This window comes from Saimiri boliviensis, chromosome 21 (assembly GCF_048565385.1).
Source record: "Saimiri boliviensis isolate mSaiBol1 chromosome 21, mSaiBol1.pri, whole genome shotgun sequence".
Classification (NCBI taxonomy): Eukaryota; Metazoa; Chordata; class Mammalia; order Primates; family Cebidae; genus Saimiri; species Saimiri boliviensis.
Genome location: NC_133469.1, coordinates 33,432,189 through 33,444,390, shown reverse-complemented (window position 1 = coordinate 33,444,390; position 12,202 = coordinate 33,432,189). Strand labels below are relative to the sequence as shown.

The following is a 12,202-nucleotide window of genomic DNA, read 5'->3' as shown; positions in this document are numbered from 1 at the left end:
CAGACTCCTGTTCTAGATACAAAGCTCTTTGCATGTCAGAGGCTGTTAGATTACATAATCTCTGCTCCTTAAGAAGCAAATCTACTGTAAAAGAACCGATCTTTTATACTGTTAATTTTTCACTTTGATGTTATTTCAGAGATAGAACCAAAGCACTATTTTAGTTCAGAAAAAGAAAAGTAATGGGTATAAAAGGGAAAGAATAAACATTCAATGAATGCCTCCTATATGCCGAGAACTCTGCTAGATGCTTTCATGGACCTAATCTCATTTAATTCTCAAAACAATCCTGTGAGACAGGTATTATTATATTCACTTAATGGATAGGAAAATTAAAACTTGGGGCGAGGGGCTGGGTTGACTGGCTAAGTGATGGATCTAGCATTCAAACTCAGGTCGGGCTCATTCTAAAGCTTCTGCTCTTTTCACTCTACCACGTCAATTCTTGTTCACTCTAGCAAGGGGAACCAGGAAAGCCTTTGTAGATGAAGCTGACACTAGAGCTGAGCCTTGCAAGACAGGGAAGATTTACCTATCAGTGGCTAAGAAAGGAGGGTGAAGCGTTGTGCGAACTGAGAGACCAGAATAGACAAAAGCACAGAGTCAGTCCATGTTCCTCCAAAAGAGAGGGGCCCCAAAAAAATACAGTACTCCTGGTATGGCTCAGATGCCAAGTTCTTGAAATAAAGAGGACAGCTGAGATCAAGCTGTGGTACCTGACTCAGCTCTAAAAAGCAGGACAAAGTTGTTACAAGACTCCCTTGTGCATTCTGTGTATGCAGCTTTGTTCTCTCTGGGTAACTCCAGACTGCCACAGGCACAGTGACAGTCACCGAACCCTGTTTCACAGGCACAGGGCCATGAATAGACAAAGCAAAGCTCCCGGCATTTCAAGATTGCTCAACACTATTCTGGAGCGGCCAATGCACATAGTTGTCCTCCTCATACCCTAGAGGAGAGTTAAACAAGCTGGCAGAAGGCTTTAAAACACCACCTCAACCCACCTATTCCTCTCTCTCATGCCTCAGTAATAGGACATATATGTGCCCATCAATCATTCTTCCTGGGTCTAAAATCCTCAGACTCCTTGTCAAGAGGGGCCTTTTTGGTTTTTGGGTAGCAGTGTTCAGAGAGTATGCCATCACTCCCACAAACTCCAAGGCAGAAAGTCTGAGAGACTCATTCAAATCAATCCCAGGTTGGGTTATGGACAGTGGGCAAGACAATGAATTAATGAGAGATTTTAATGAACACAAACATCCAAATGAATCTTCCAAGTTTTAGAAATATTTTTGGAAGTCTTACATGTCAGTGCTTTCAGTGTCAGTTTATGAGTTGCTGTGCCCCACCCCCAACAAATCTCATTATTTTAGAGCCGCACTTTGTTTCTTATTTTCACTTTTTAACCCAAAAGGAATAGTCTCTAACCTGACCACCCACTTACTCAACAATTCAGTGTCTTGGCTCTGAATGGCTTCTATTTCCACAATTTAAACAAGATTGGGACTTTCCACTATGAGGATATTCAAGATAACTTGTTATTGCCACACCCTCCTGAGCTTGCCTGGCTTTCTCCAGTCTCAAGAAACTCAAAGACATTCAATCAACACTTACTTTAGTACCTGCTCTGGGTTAAGCATGAAAGACCCAAAATCAAGACCTTTTAATCCTTTCTCTCATATCCACCTGGTTTCACTTTCCAAATGTCTCTCTAGTCCTTCCTTGCCCTTCACTTCAGTCCCATTTCAGATCTTTGGCTTCTTTTCCCTATCTACTGTATGCCTCATACACGCTGTAAGCTATCTCAGCTCCAGGTTAGACTCCCCAGTGTCCACAGAACAAAGGCTGGGCTACTCAGTATGACACCCTTGTTCTGGATCCCATTCCATCTTACTTTTTCAGTTATGTTTATGGCACCCTTCTCCATCATTGGTTCCTCATTATTATTTAAATAAGTTCAAGTCACTGTCATTAAAAAAAAAAACAAACAAAAACCTCTGGTACTCTTGCTTCAGTAGCATATATATAAAAACTGAAATGAGACAGGGAAAGTTAGCATGGACCATGTGCAAGGATGACATGCAAATCATGGAGTGTTCCATATATTAAATCTAATAAAAAAAAAAAAAAAAAGAGAAAACCTCTGGATCCCATTTCGTATGTGTGGCTCTGAAGGGGAAAAACCTTTGTTTCTTCCCTTCACAGCCACACATATGAAAAAGTTGTCTTGGGAGGCCAAGGTGGGTGGATCACTTGAGGTCAGGAGTTCAAGACCAGCCTGGCCAACATGGTGAAACCCCGCCTCTACAAAAAATACAAAAATTAGTCAGGCATGGTGGTGCATGGCTATAATCCCAGTTACTCAGGAGGCTGAGGCAGGAGAACTGCTTGAACACGGGAGGCGGCAGTTTCGGTGAGCTGAGACTTCAGCCTGGGCAACAAGAGCAAAACTCCATCTCAATTAAAAAAAAAAAAAGAAAGAAAGAAAAAGTTGCCTACACATCACTGCCCTCATTTCCTCACTTCCCACTTTCTGCATAATGTACTGCAATCTGGCTTCCACCCCCACCATTTCTCTGAAACTGTCTCACCAAGGTCAACAGTAACAGTAACAGCTTATTGCTAAATTCTATGGACCCACTTCAGTCATTCTTTCAGCAAATATTCATTGCATGCCAACTATGCATCCTAATACTGTGTTGGAGAAAAAGGAGCAAACAAAAGAGAGATTAAACACAAAGCAAATATTAAACAATAATATAATTATAATTGGGGCAAATGGTATGAAGATATCAAGTTCTTAACTAGGAAAACAAGGGTGGGAAAAGTATTCCTTGAGGAAGTAATTTTCAAGCTTAGCTCTAAAGAATGAATACAAATTAACTGGGCAAAAAAGGGGAAGGAAGGATAACATTGGAGATGAGGGACATGTGTGAAAGCCCTGGGGCAGGAACAAAAACTTTTCACACACATAATTAAAGTTGGCTATTGCTACCTCCAAAGGACTAGCAAACCATGTCTGGCCCCTGGTCTGCTACAATCTTTCAATAAACAATTATTGAAAGAGCAAATGGTCCTTACAATGTGGTCCCAAAGGACCCTTCTAGCTCATCATTCCTTACAAAAGAATGCTCTAGTTACATTTTGACCTATTTTCTATTCCTGCCACTTATATTCATGTACTTGCATCCTGACATTCACATATCAAGTTATTTTCTCTATATTTTCCTTAATCAAATTTCTTTTCTCTTTTGGGGATGGAGTTTCGCTCTTGTTGTCCAGGCTGGAGTGCAATGGCATGACCTAAGCTCACCATAACCTCCACCTCCTGGGTTCAAGTGATTTTCCTGCCTCAGCCTCCTGAGTAGCTATGATTACAGGCATGTGCCACCACACCTGGCTAATTTTGTATGTTTAGTAGAGATAGGGTTTCTCCATGTTGGTCAGGCTGGTCTCGAACTCCCGATTCAGCCTGCCTCAGCCTCCCAAAGTGCTGGGATAACAGGCATGAGCCACTGGGCCTGGCCCCTTAATCAAATTTCTATCCTTTCTTTAAAGTTCCCTAAAATCAGGCAGTGTTTGTTTCATTTTGTCTATGTTTTACTTAATTTGTTATTTAATTACACTGTAAATGTTCTGTCTCCTTCAGTCTCTCTCCACCCTCCTCCCCACCACCGTTCAGAAAACTAAGTTGCAATAATTTTATCTTTACTATCTTCTTATCTCCAGAGCCTAGCACTGGGCCTGGTGTAAAACAGACATTCCTTTGTGTGCTGAACCAACTGAAAATTTTGATCCAACTGCCAGCTCTAAAGGCAATTTCCAAAGATAAGCTCCAAAGGTCAGCACAGATGATTTCACTGGAATAAGTGTTCTGGTTCCCAGATTACCTATGAGTAGTCTCATGTGTATAAAGCTGGCCTCAGTTTTACCTGTTATGCATTAACACTGCTTTTCTGTTACAAAGTACCTGAGCAATGATAATTGACCCAAAGCACACAGCCTCCTAAGCCCAGACCCTCTTCAAGAGAACACTCTTGGCTTCTTTAGCTCTCTTACAGTCTTAAAATTCATTGATCTAATTCTCTTACCACCTTTATTCTAGGAAATGTAAAATAAATGTAATACTATAGTACAAAGTTTTGGAGATTTCTGTGAAGCCCAATGGAGGACCAATCCAAAGTCCAGTCAGCCTGGGAAGTTCTTCTTTAGGAAAATATCTCACTGTACCAGGCTGTTCATCCTCTCCCTCTATAGTGTTTACCTCTCATATTTGCAGACTTATCAATGGTGGCCACTGATTGTTAAAGAGTCCAGAAAAGGAGGTAGCAAATGTTCACAACGGCCTCAAACAATAAAGGGCCCTTATTAGGTGTTTAATAAACAGAAAACCGTGTTTTTGGTTATTACTGGAATGTGTTGCTTTTAATAAATGTAACTGTGCAACATAGGGTGAGAATTGAAACAAATGGCTCATTACAGAGGTTCTCACCTTTAGGACCTTTTCAATCCTGGTATAAAATACATTCACTTTACCTTTATATATGCTTTATATATGCTTCTCTCTCCCAACTTAATAATTAGCAATGTGACCCTCAAACAATCTGTGAATCCATTGGGGCGGGCACTAGGATGACTGGATGGTAATGCTTTAAAGGGCCTTTTCTGGGGAAAAAAAAAAAAAAGGAGGAGAATTGAGTTGCCTAACCATCACAAAGCTATTGAAAGATGGTCCAGCAGGGACTCAAACCCATACCAGTCATATATATTTTTTTATTTTTTTCTTTGTCTTAAGGTTATACCTGAAGCCAGTCATTATTTTAATACGCTATGCAGCCTCAGACAAGTTGAGACTTGCTCAAGAACACAGCTATTCAGTGGAAGGGCTTGGCATGGTATCCCAGCTCAGTGCCAATGTATTCTCCAAAATGCTCACCTTAAACTTGGTCTAAGAGCTTGGTTTATGCAAATGAGTCCTTTTTAGGCTTCAAAATGGTGAGAAATTCTCAAGCACTGAGAGCTCATGAGACTCTAATGCCAAGCTTAAATCAACATCCTATGCTTTCATTTGAAAAATCTTTGAAGCTTCTCATGTTCCACCAGACAATGAGAACCAGGAACAAAACTCAGCCAATTCAGTGCAGCATAAAACAAGTATGGTAACCACTGGGCCCTTTGGGAACTGGTGGGTCAGGTGTATAAATCCCACTTGTTCTGGGACAAAGCAGAAAGCAGAAGGGCAGGGCAGCAGCTGCTGGGGAACAGCCAAGAGAAAAAGATCACATTTTAATGAAGTGACTATCAAAAATACTTAAGAGTAATGATTAACATTCCTCTAGATACTCTCCCTGTAACCCAAGGAATTTTCTTTTTCTTTTTGTTGTATTTGGGCTCTAGGGTACCTGTGCACATCCTGCATCCCGCAGGATTGTTGCATAGGTACTTACGTGCCATGGTGGTTTGCTGTCTCCATCCCCCCCACCCACTGTCACCTACATCAGGCATTTCTCCCGGTGTTATCCCTCCCCATCCTCCCTGCCCCTCTGTTGTCCCCCCTCCCCTCCCTCCTCTTCTCCCCACAACCTAGCCCTGTGAGTGTTGTTCCCTTCCCTGTGCCCAAGTGTTTTCATTGTTCATCACCCACCTATGAGTGAAAACATGCGGTGTTTGGTTTTCTGTTCCTGTGTCAGTTTTCTGAGAATGATGGTTTCTAGGTTCATACATGTCTCTACAAAGGACATGAACTCATTGTTTTTTGTTTGTTTGTTTGTTTTGTTTTGTTTTGTTTTTTCTTTGAGACGGAGTTTCGCTCTTGCTACCCAGGCTGGAGTGCAATGGCACAATCTCGGCTCACCGCAACCTCCGCCTCCTGGGTTCAGGCAATTCTCCTGCCTCAGCCTCCTGAGTAGCTGGGATTACAGGCACGTGCCACCATGCCCAGCTAATTTTTTGTATTTATAGTAGAGACGGGGTTTCACCATGTTGACCAGGATGGTCTCGATCTCTCGACCTCATGATCCACCCGCTTCGGCCTCCCAAAGTGCTGGGATTACAAGCTTGAGCCACCGCGCCCGGCCGAACTCATTGTTTTTTATGGCTGCATAGTATTCCATGGTGTATATGTGCCACATTTTTTTTTTTTTGTCCAGTCTATCATCAATGGGCATTTGGGTTGGTTCCATGTCTTTGCTATCGTAAACAGCGCTGCAATGAACATACATGTGCATGTGTCTTTATGACAGAACAATTTATAATCCTTAACACAAGGGATTTTCTTCCTCACTAATTTACCAAATTTCACCAAAAAGGAGTGTTTCAGGAAAAATAAAAAGATTAGATGATTTTTAAAAGAGCTTGTGAGCTTCTTTAAACCTTAGATTGTTCTTTTGTAAAAGGAGGGATCAAGTGATTTTTTTCCAGCTCTGAGAGACTGACACCAAACCAATGACCTCTCCTTTTTCAGGTTAAGGTACAGACATAGACATCTCAGAAAGTTTCTTTCTTACTGTTGCTCTCTTCTGCCCTTCTTTAGTTTATTTGGAAAAAATTGTGAGGGGTAAATGTGTGTGTGTTTGAAACCTGGATCTGCCACTGTTTGCCTCTGTGTCCTCAGGCAAATTATTTGACCTAATCATTAAAAAGAAGATAATACCACCTACTTTACAGGATTACCAAGTGGATTAATATAAATAATGTACTAGATGTGAAATATCTCCCATGGTGCCAGGCACTTAGTTGGACCGATTTGTGAGTAACTTCTCTTCCTTTCCGTGTGTGTATCTAGGAAGTTGGTTGGGGAAAAGGTTAAGCTGAATATAGAAACTTAAAGTCTAAAGGGAAGGTTTTCAAAACAAACTCAGCAAACTTTTTTTTATGTGCCCATGTGTAAGGTACAGACTAGGCCAGGAATTACTGGGGCCTGTGGTGAGTACTCCAGGGTGTGGAGGATATGGATATATACAGAAATAACATGTCAAAGAGGGACAAACCAGATGCTAGAAGCAAAGCAAGCTCAGTACAGTAACAGAATACAGTGTAGAGTGACAAATGACACAAATGGTTCTTATGGCTTTCAGGCCACCCAGGCTGCAACTTCCAACCAGAAGTTCACTTAACTGCAAATGAATAGGCATTTTCTTATCTATGGAGGGCCTATAAAAAATATCTTTATCAGAGAACTGGTTAACCAATTGATATATTCTCATACAGCAGTCCTCTGCCAGTTGTCAATGACAGGGGAAAAAACTACTTTATGCCAGGCGTGTCCTAAGCACTATGCAAGTATGAACTGAATACAAAGAACCCATGAGACAAGGACTAGTCTTGAAGAACTATTACTGTTCTCATTTTACGGAAGAGGAAACTGAAATATTCAGCTAATAAGTGTTTAAGTTGGGATTAGACCACAAGTCTAGTCTCCAAAGTCTGTCTTTAACTACATTTTAGACTTTCTTTCCTGGACAAAATAAGTTACAGGCAGAAAGACATAATAAAAAAGAATCCCAGGGTGAATGCTCAAGGAATACTTTAATGAAACCAGGCACTGGTTTCACATTCTAGTTACTATTCAATGTAAATTAATAGGTAAAATAGTCTTATTCTTTCTACTATATAAAGATAGATCAAGAATGAGAAAGAAGGTAGACTTGTAAGAGACTGCTACAGTTTTATGTCCTCTCATTGAAATGAGATGTGTGAGGGTGGGTCCTACTGGCCCCCCTCAAGGTTATACTGACAAGAAGCCAGCCCCGTGCTGGGAATTTGCCTCCAGAAGATGCAGAAAATCCACCATGATTGTGGAAAGTCTAATACAGCCCCTTGAACATGATAGATTTTTATTTAGTTTTGAAATCTTCGCTGGGCATGGTGGCTCACGCCTGTAATCCTGGCACTTTGGGAGGCTGAGGTGGGTGGATCATGAGGTCAGGAGATTAAGACCATCCTAGCCATGGTGAAACCCTGTCTCTACTAAAACACAAAAAATCAGCTAAGCGTGGTGGCGCATGCCTGTAGTCCCAGCTACTCAGGAGGCTGAGGCAGGGGAATCGCTTGAATCCAGGAGATGGAGGTTGCAGTGAGCTGAGATCATGTCACTGCACTCCAGCCTGGCCAAAGAGCAAGACACTATCTAAAAAAAAAAAAAAAAAAAAAAAAAAATCTTGTGGTCATTTTGGACCCTACCCTGCTCTATCACATATCCAGGGCTATCCAAGTCACCCTGGCTTGTCCATGTCAGAGGCATCTTTTATTGGTTGGTGCCTTCATTCCTACCACTAACACCTCATCTCAGGGCCCACTGTACCCACATCCAGATTGGTGGCCCTGTGCCCACATCATGACTCTTTCTGTCTCTAAACCTATGGTGTCTATTGCAGACTAGAAACTTCCAAAATCCTCAGTCTGGCATTAAACCCTCTAGTCTGGCTTTACCCACCTTCTCAGCTGTACTTTCTACTTCCTATGAATCTTCTACCTCCCAATTCTTGCCTCTACCACATCTATTTGCCACCCTTTATGAAGACGCAAAACTTGCCTACATTTGTCTCTTCTCTTACTCCCAAAGTTTTTTCCCTACTAAGATATCATCTCCCCCACCTTCTTTAAACCTATTGAAGATTTCTCCAATCTTACCCACTAAGAAGTATTTCCTAACCGGCCGGGTGCGGTGGCTCAAGCTTGTAATCCCAGCACTTTGGGAGGCCAAGGCAGGCGGATCATCAGGTCAAGAGATCGAGACCATTCTGGCCAACATGGTGAAACCCCGTCTCTACTGAAAATACAAAAATCAGCTGCGTGTGCCTGTGGTCCCAGCTACTCGGGAGGCTGAGGCAGGAGAATTGCTTGAACCCAGGAGGCGGAGGTTGCAGTGAGCCGAGATTGTACCACTGCACTCCAACCTGGCGCCTGGCAACAAAACAAGACTCTGTCTCGAAAAAAAAAAAAAAAAAAAAAGTATTCCCTAACCAAAACTGATGGCCACCCTGGATACCCTACTTTTCTTATTTAAAATTTTTTTTTCTTTCTCTCTTTTTTTTTCAGCTTTTACCCTATTATTCTTTTTTTTTTTTTTTTTGAGATGGAGTTTCACTCGTTTCCCAGACTGGAGTGCAGTGGAGCAATCTCAGGTCACTGCAACCCCTGCCTCCCAGGTTCAAGAGAGTCTCCTGCCTCAGGCCTCCTGAGTAGCAGTGATTACAGGCACTCCCCACCACATCCCCTGGCTAATTTTTGGTATTTTTAGTAGAGACTGGGTTTCAGCATGTTGGCCAGGTTGGTCTCGAACTATACCTCAGGTGATCCACTAGCTTCGGCCTCCCAATGTGCAGGAATTACAGCCATAAGCCACCGCGCCTGGCCTACCCTATTATTCTTTAAACTTGCCAAACGCATTCCCTGACAATTCACTTCACCTATCCCCTATCCTACTTCAGTTCAATGCATTTATCCCTGAGTATGATATTCATATATTTATTTACTGTGTATCTCTTCCCATCAGAACACACACTCCATAAGGGAAGGGATTTGTTCATTCTTGTTCCTTGCTATATCTCCAGGGGTCAAAGGTGTTTGGCACATAGCAGGAACTCAATATATATTTGTGGAATAAATGTATGAGGAGAATTCTCCCTTATCTTTGAAATTCTATGTTATCATATTCAGGCCTTATAATAGCTTGTCTTATCAATTTTTCTTTTCTTTTTTTTTTCTTTTTTTTTAAGAGATGGGGATTTTGCTACGTAGCCCAGGCTGGAGTGCAGTGGCTTTTCACAGGTGCAATCCCACTACTCATCACCATGGGAGTTTCATTTTTTTTCCTTAATTACCTTAATTAGACGGTAAGTTTCTCAAAGGCACAAACTATATATTACTCATTTCTACAAATACATATTAAGGGCTTACCATGTGCCAGATCCCGTATGTCTTAAGCAGCCTGAAATAATGGAAAGAACACTGGAGAAGTCCTACCTTGCTGCTGGCTCTATCACTAGCTGAGTGACCCTGGACAACTCCATTTTCTTTCCTGAGCCTCAGTTTCTTCATAAGTAAAACAAGGAGACTATACATTATCTCAAAAGTCTCTCCTGGCTCTAAAACATGTTAAAATTTATAAGTGGTAAAACTTGGTTCTACCCAGTGCCACAGACATCACAGGCACTCAGTAAATATTTGATTTCTTTGTTGTTGATTCTCTGGTTACACAAGAGGAATCTGAGGTGCCTCAGAACACAGTTTGGATGGAATAACAAGTAAAAGTTTAAGTCCTACTTCCTTCTCGGACTCCATGGTCAACTTCATTCTGCTGTTTGTGTTACACAAAGGAGGAAGCACTAAACTTGAAGTTGGAAAATACTAACTCTGACCACCACTACTTATTTAGCTATGGAACCTTGTCATTTCTGGGCCTTAGTCTCCTCACGTATATAAAAGCCCTACCTGGCTGGGCATGGTGGCTCATGGCTGTAATCCTAGCACTTTGGGAGGCCAAGATGGGGGGACTGCCTGAGCTCAAGAGTTTGAGACCAGCCTGGGCAACATGGTGAGACCCCATCTCTGCTAAAAATACAAAAAAATTAGCCAGGCGTGGTACCACTTGCTCATAGTCCCAGCTACTCAGGAGGCTGAGGCAGGAGAATCACTTGAACCCAGGAGGCGGACGATGCAGTGAGCTGGGATCGTGCCTGTGTACTCCAGGTTGGGCAACAGAGCGAGACTCTGCCTTCCCACCCCCGCCCACACCAAAAGAAACAAAAAACCACATTGACCTTCAAGCTCAAAGGCATCACATGCCTTCCTACCTTAGGACCTTTTTAAGCTGTTTCCTCTGTCTGGAATGTTCCTTGAGCTCTTTTTTGCCAGACTAACTTTTACTTATCTCCATGGGTCAGCAAAAACTTGCGTTTTTAAGAAAAGCATTCCCTTCAAAAACAAAAAAGTAGAGAATGGGCATAGTGGTTCATGCCTGTAATCCCAGCACTTTGGGAGGCTGAGACAGGAGAATGGCTTTAAACTAGGAGTTCAAGACCACTGTGGGGGCAACATAGTGAGACCCTGTCTCTACCAAAAAAAAAAAAAAAAGAAAAAGAGAATACCCCTCACCCAGGTGCACTCTCACAGTACTTATCTCAATTGTTTATCTAAACTACTACCTATAGTATTTATTGCAATTGTTACAATTATTTATTGTCCATCTCTAGGATTACAAGGACCACAAGGGCAAGAACTATGTCTGTTTTGTTCACCACTGTACTCCTCAGCATTTGGCTAAGTATATGACACAGAAGAATCCAACAAACATTCTGTGAGTGAAAGAAAGAATGCATAAACGAATGCATCTGGAGGCTTTATGCCTCTAGACTATTGCACTGTGAAACCTTTCACAAGTTTCTAAGAAACAGGGTTCAAGACAGGCAGCCTATATTTCATAGCTGTTAGAAAAATTACTGGAAATCATTTGAAGAACTCTGGAAGCCAAAAAAAAAAAAAAAAATCATTTTTTAAGAGACAAGGTTTTGTTTTTAAGAGATGAGGTCTTACTATATTGCCCAAGCTGGTCTCAAACTCCTGGACTCAAGCAATCCTCCTGCCTTGGCCTCCCAAAGTGCTGGGAATATAGGCATGAGCCACCAGGTCCAGTGTAAAAAAAAATTTTTTTAAAGGCATTTCCACCTCTAGCTCTCTTTCTCCAGAGGCCTATTATCACCAAAGAGAAAATCCCATGCTCCCATGGTGAGGAAATGACCCACTGGTAGCCCGGCCCTTGTATTCAGGATGAAGGAAGTGACTGTCCACAGACGGAAAGCCAGGAAGCAGGGGGCGGCCAGCCAGCCCCCCCTCCACCTCAATACCCTCTTGCCGCCTCTCCAAAGCTTCTGGACGCTGACCCTGGTGGACCCAGAGGCTGGGCCACCCACACAGGTGGCTGGGAAACACAGGAGACAGAAGGTTCCTGCTGCTGGAGGAACAGATGGGGAAGGCAGGAGGCTGCACGGTGGTGTGTGAGGTGACGGGGCGGGGACTGCAGGCGCAGCTAACCCAGCTCTGGAGCCACCCTTCACCCCAGCAACTCTTCCTTCCAGGAGGTGTTTGGCCACATCCCTCCAGTCTTTAGAGAGGCCACGGGGAGCTTCCACGGGAGGACTCAGAACCCCAGGTGACCTACTTTTGTCACCTGTAGCGGAGACCTTTGAGCTCCAAAGAGAAT

The 12,202-nt window shown here is 42.6% G+C and overlaps 1 protein-coding gene and 1 non-coding gene across 4 annotated transcripts in view; one reads left to right on the top strand and one right to left on the bottom strand.

Annotated features, from left to right (window-relative positions):
- LIMK2 (LIM domain kinase 2) overlaps positions 1 to 12,202 on the bottom strand; it is a 70,946-nt gene that overhangs the window by 57,945 nt on the left and 799 nt on the right. The gene's annotated exons all lie outside the window — the stretch shown is intronic.
- On the top strand, positions 2,007 to 2,108 carry LOC120361088 (U6 spliceosomal RNA). The gene has a single exon (XR_005577448.1). It is a non-coding gene; the product is annotated as a U6 spliceosomal RNA (small nuclear RNA).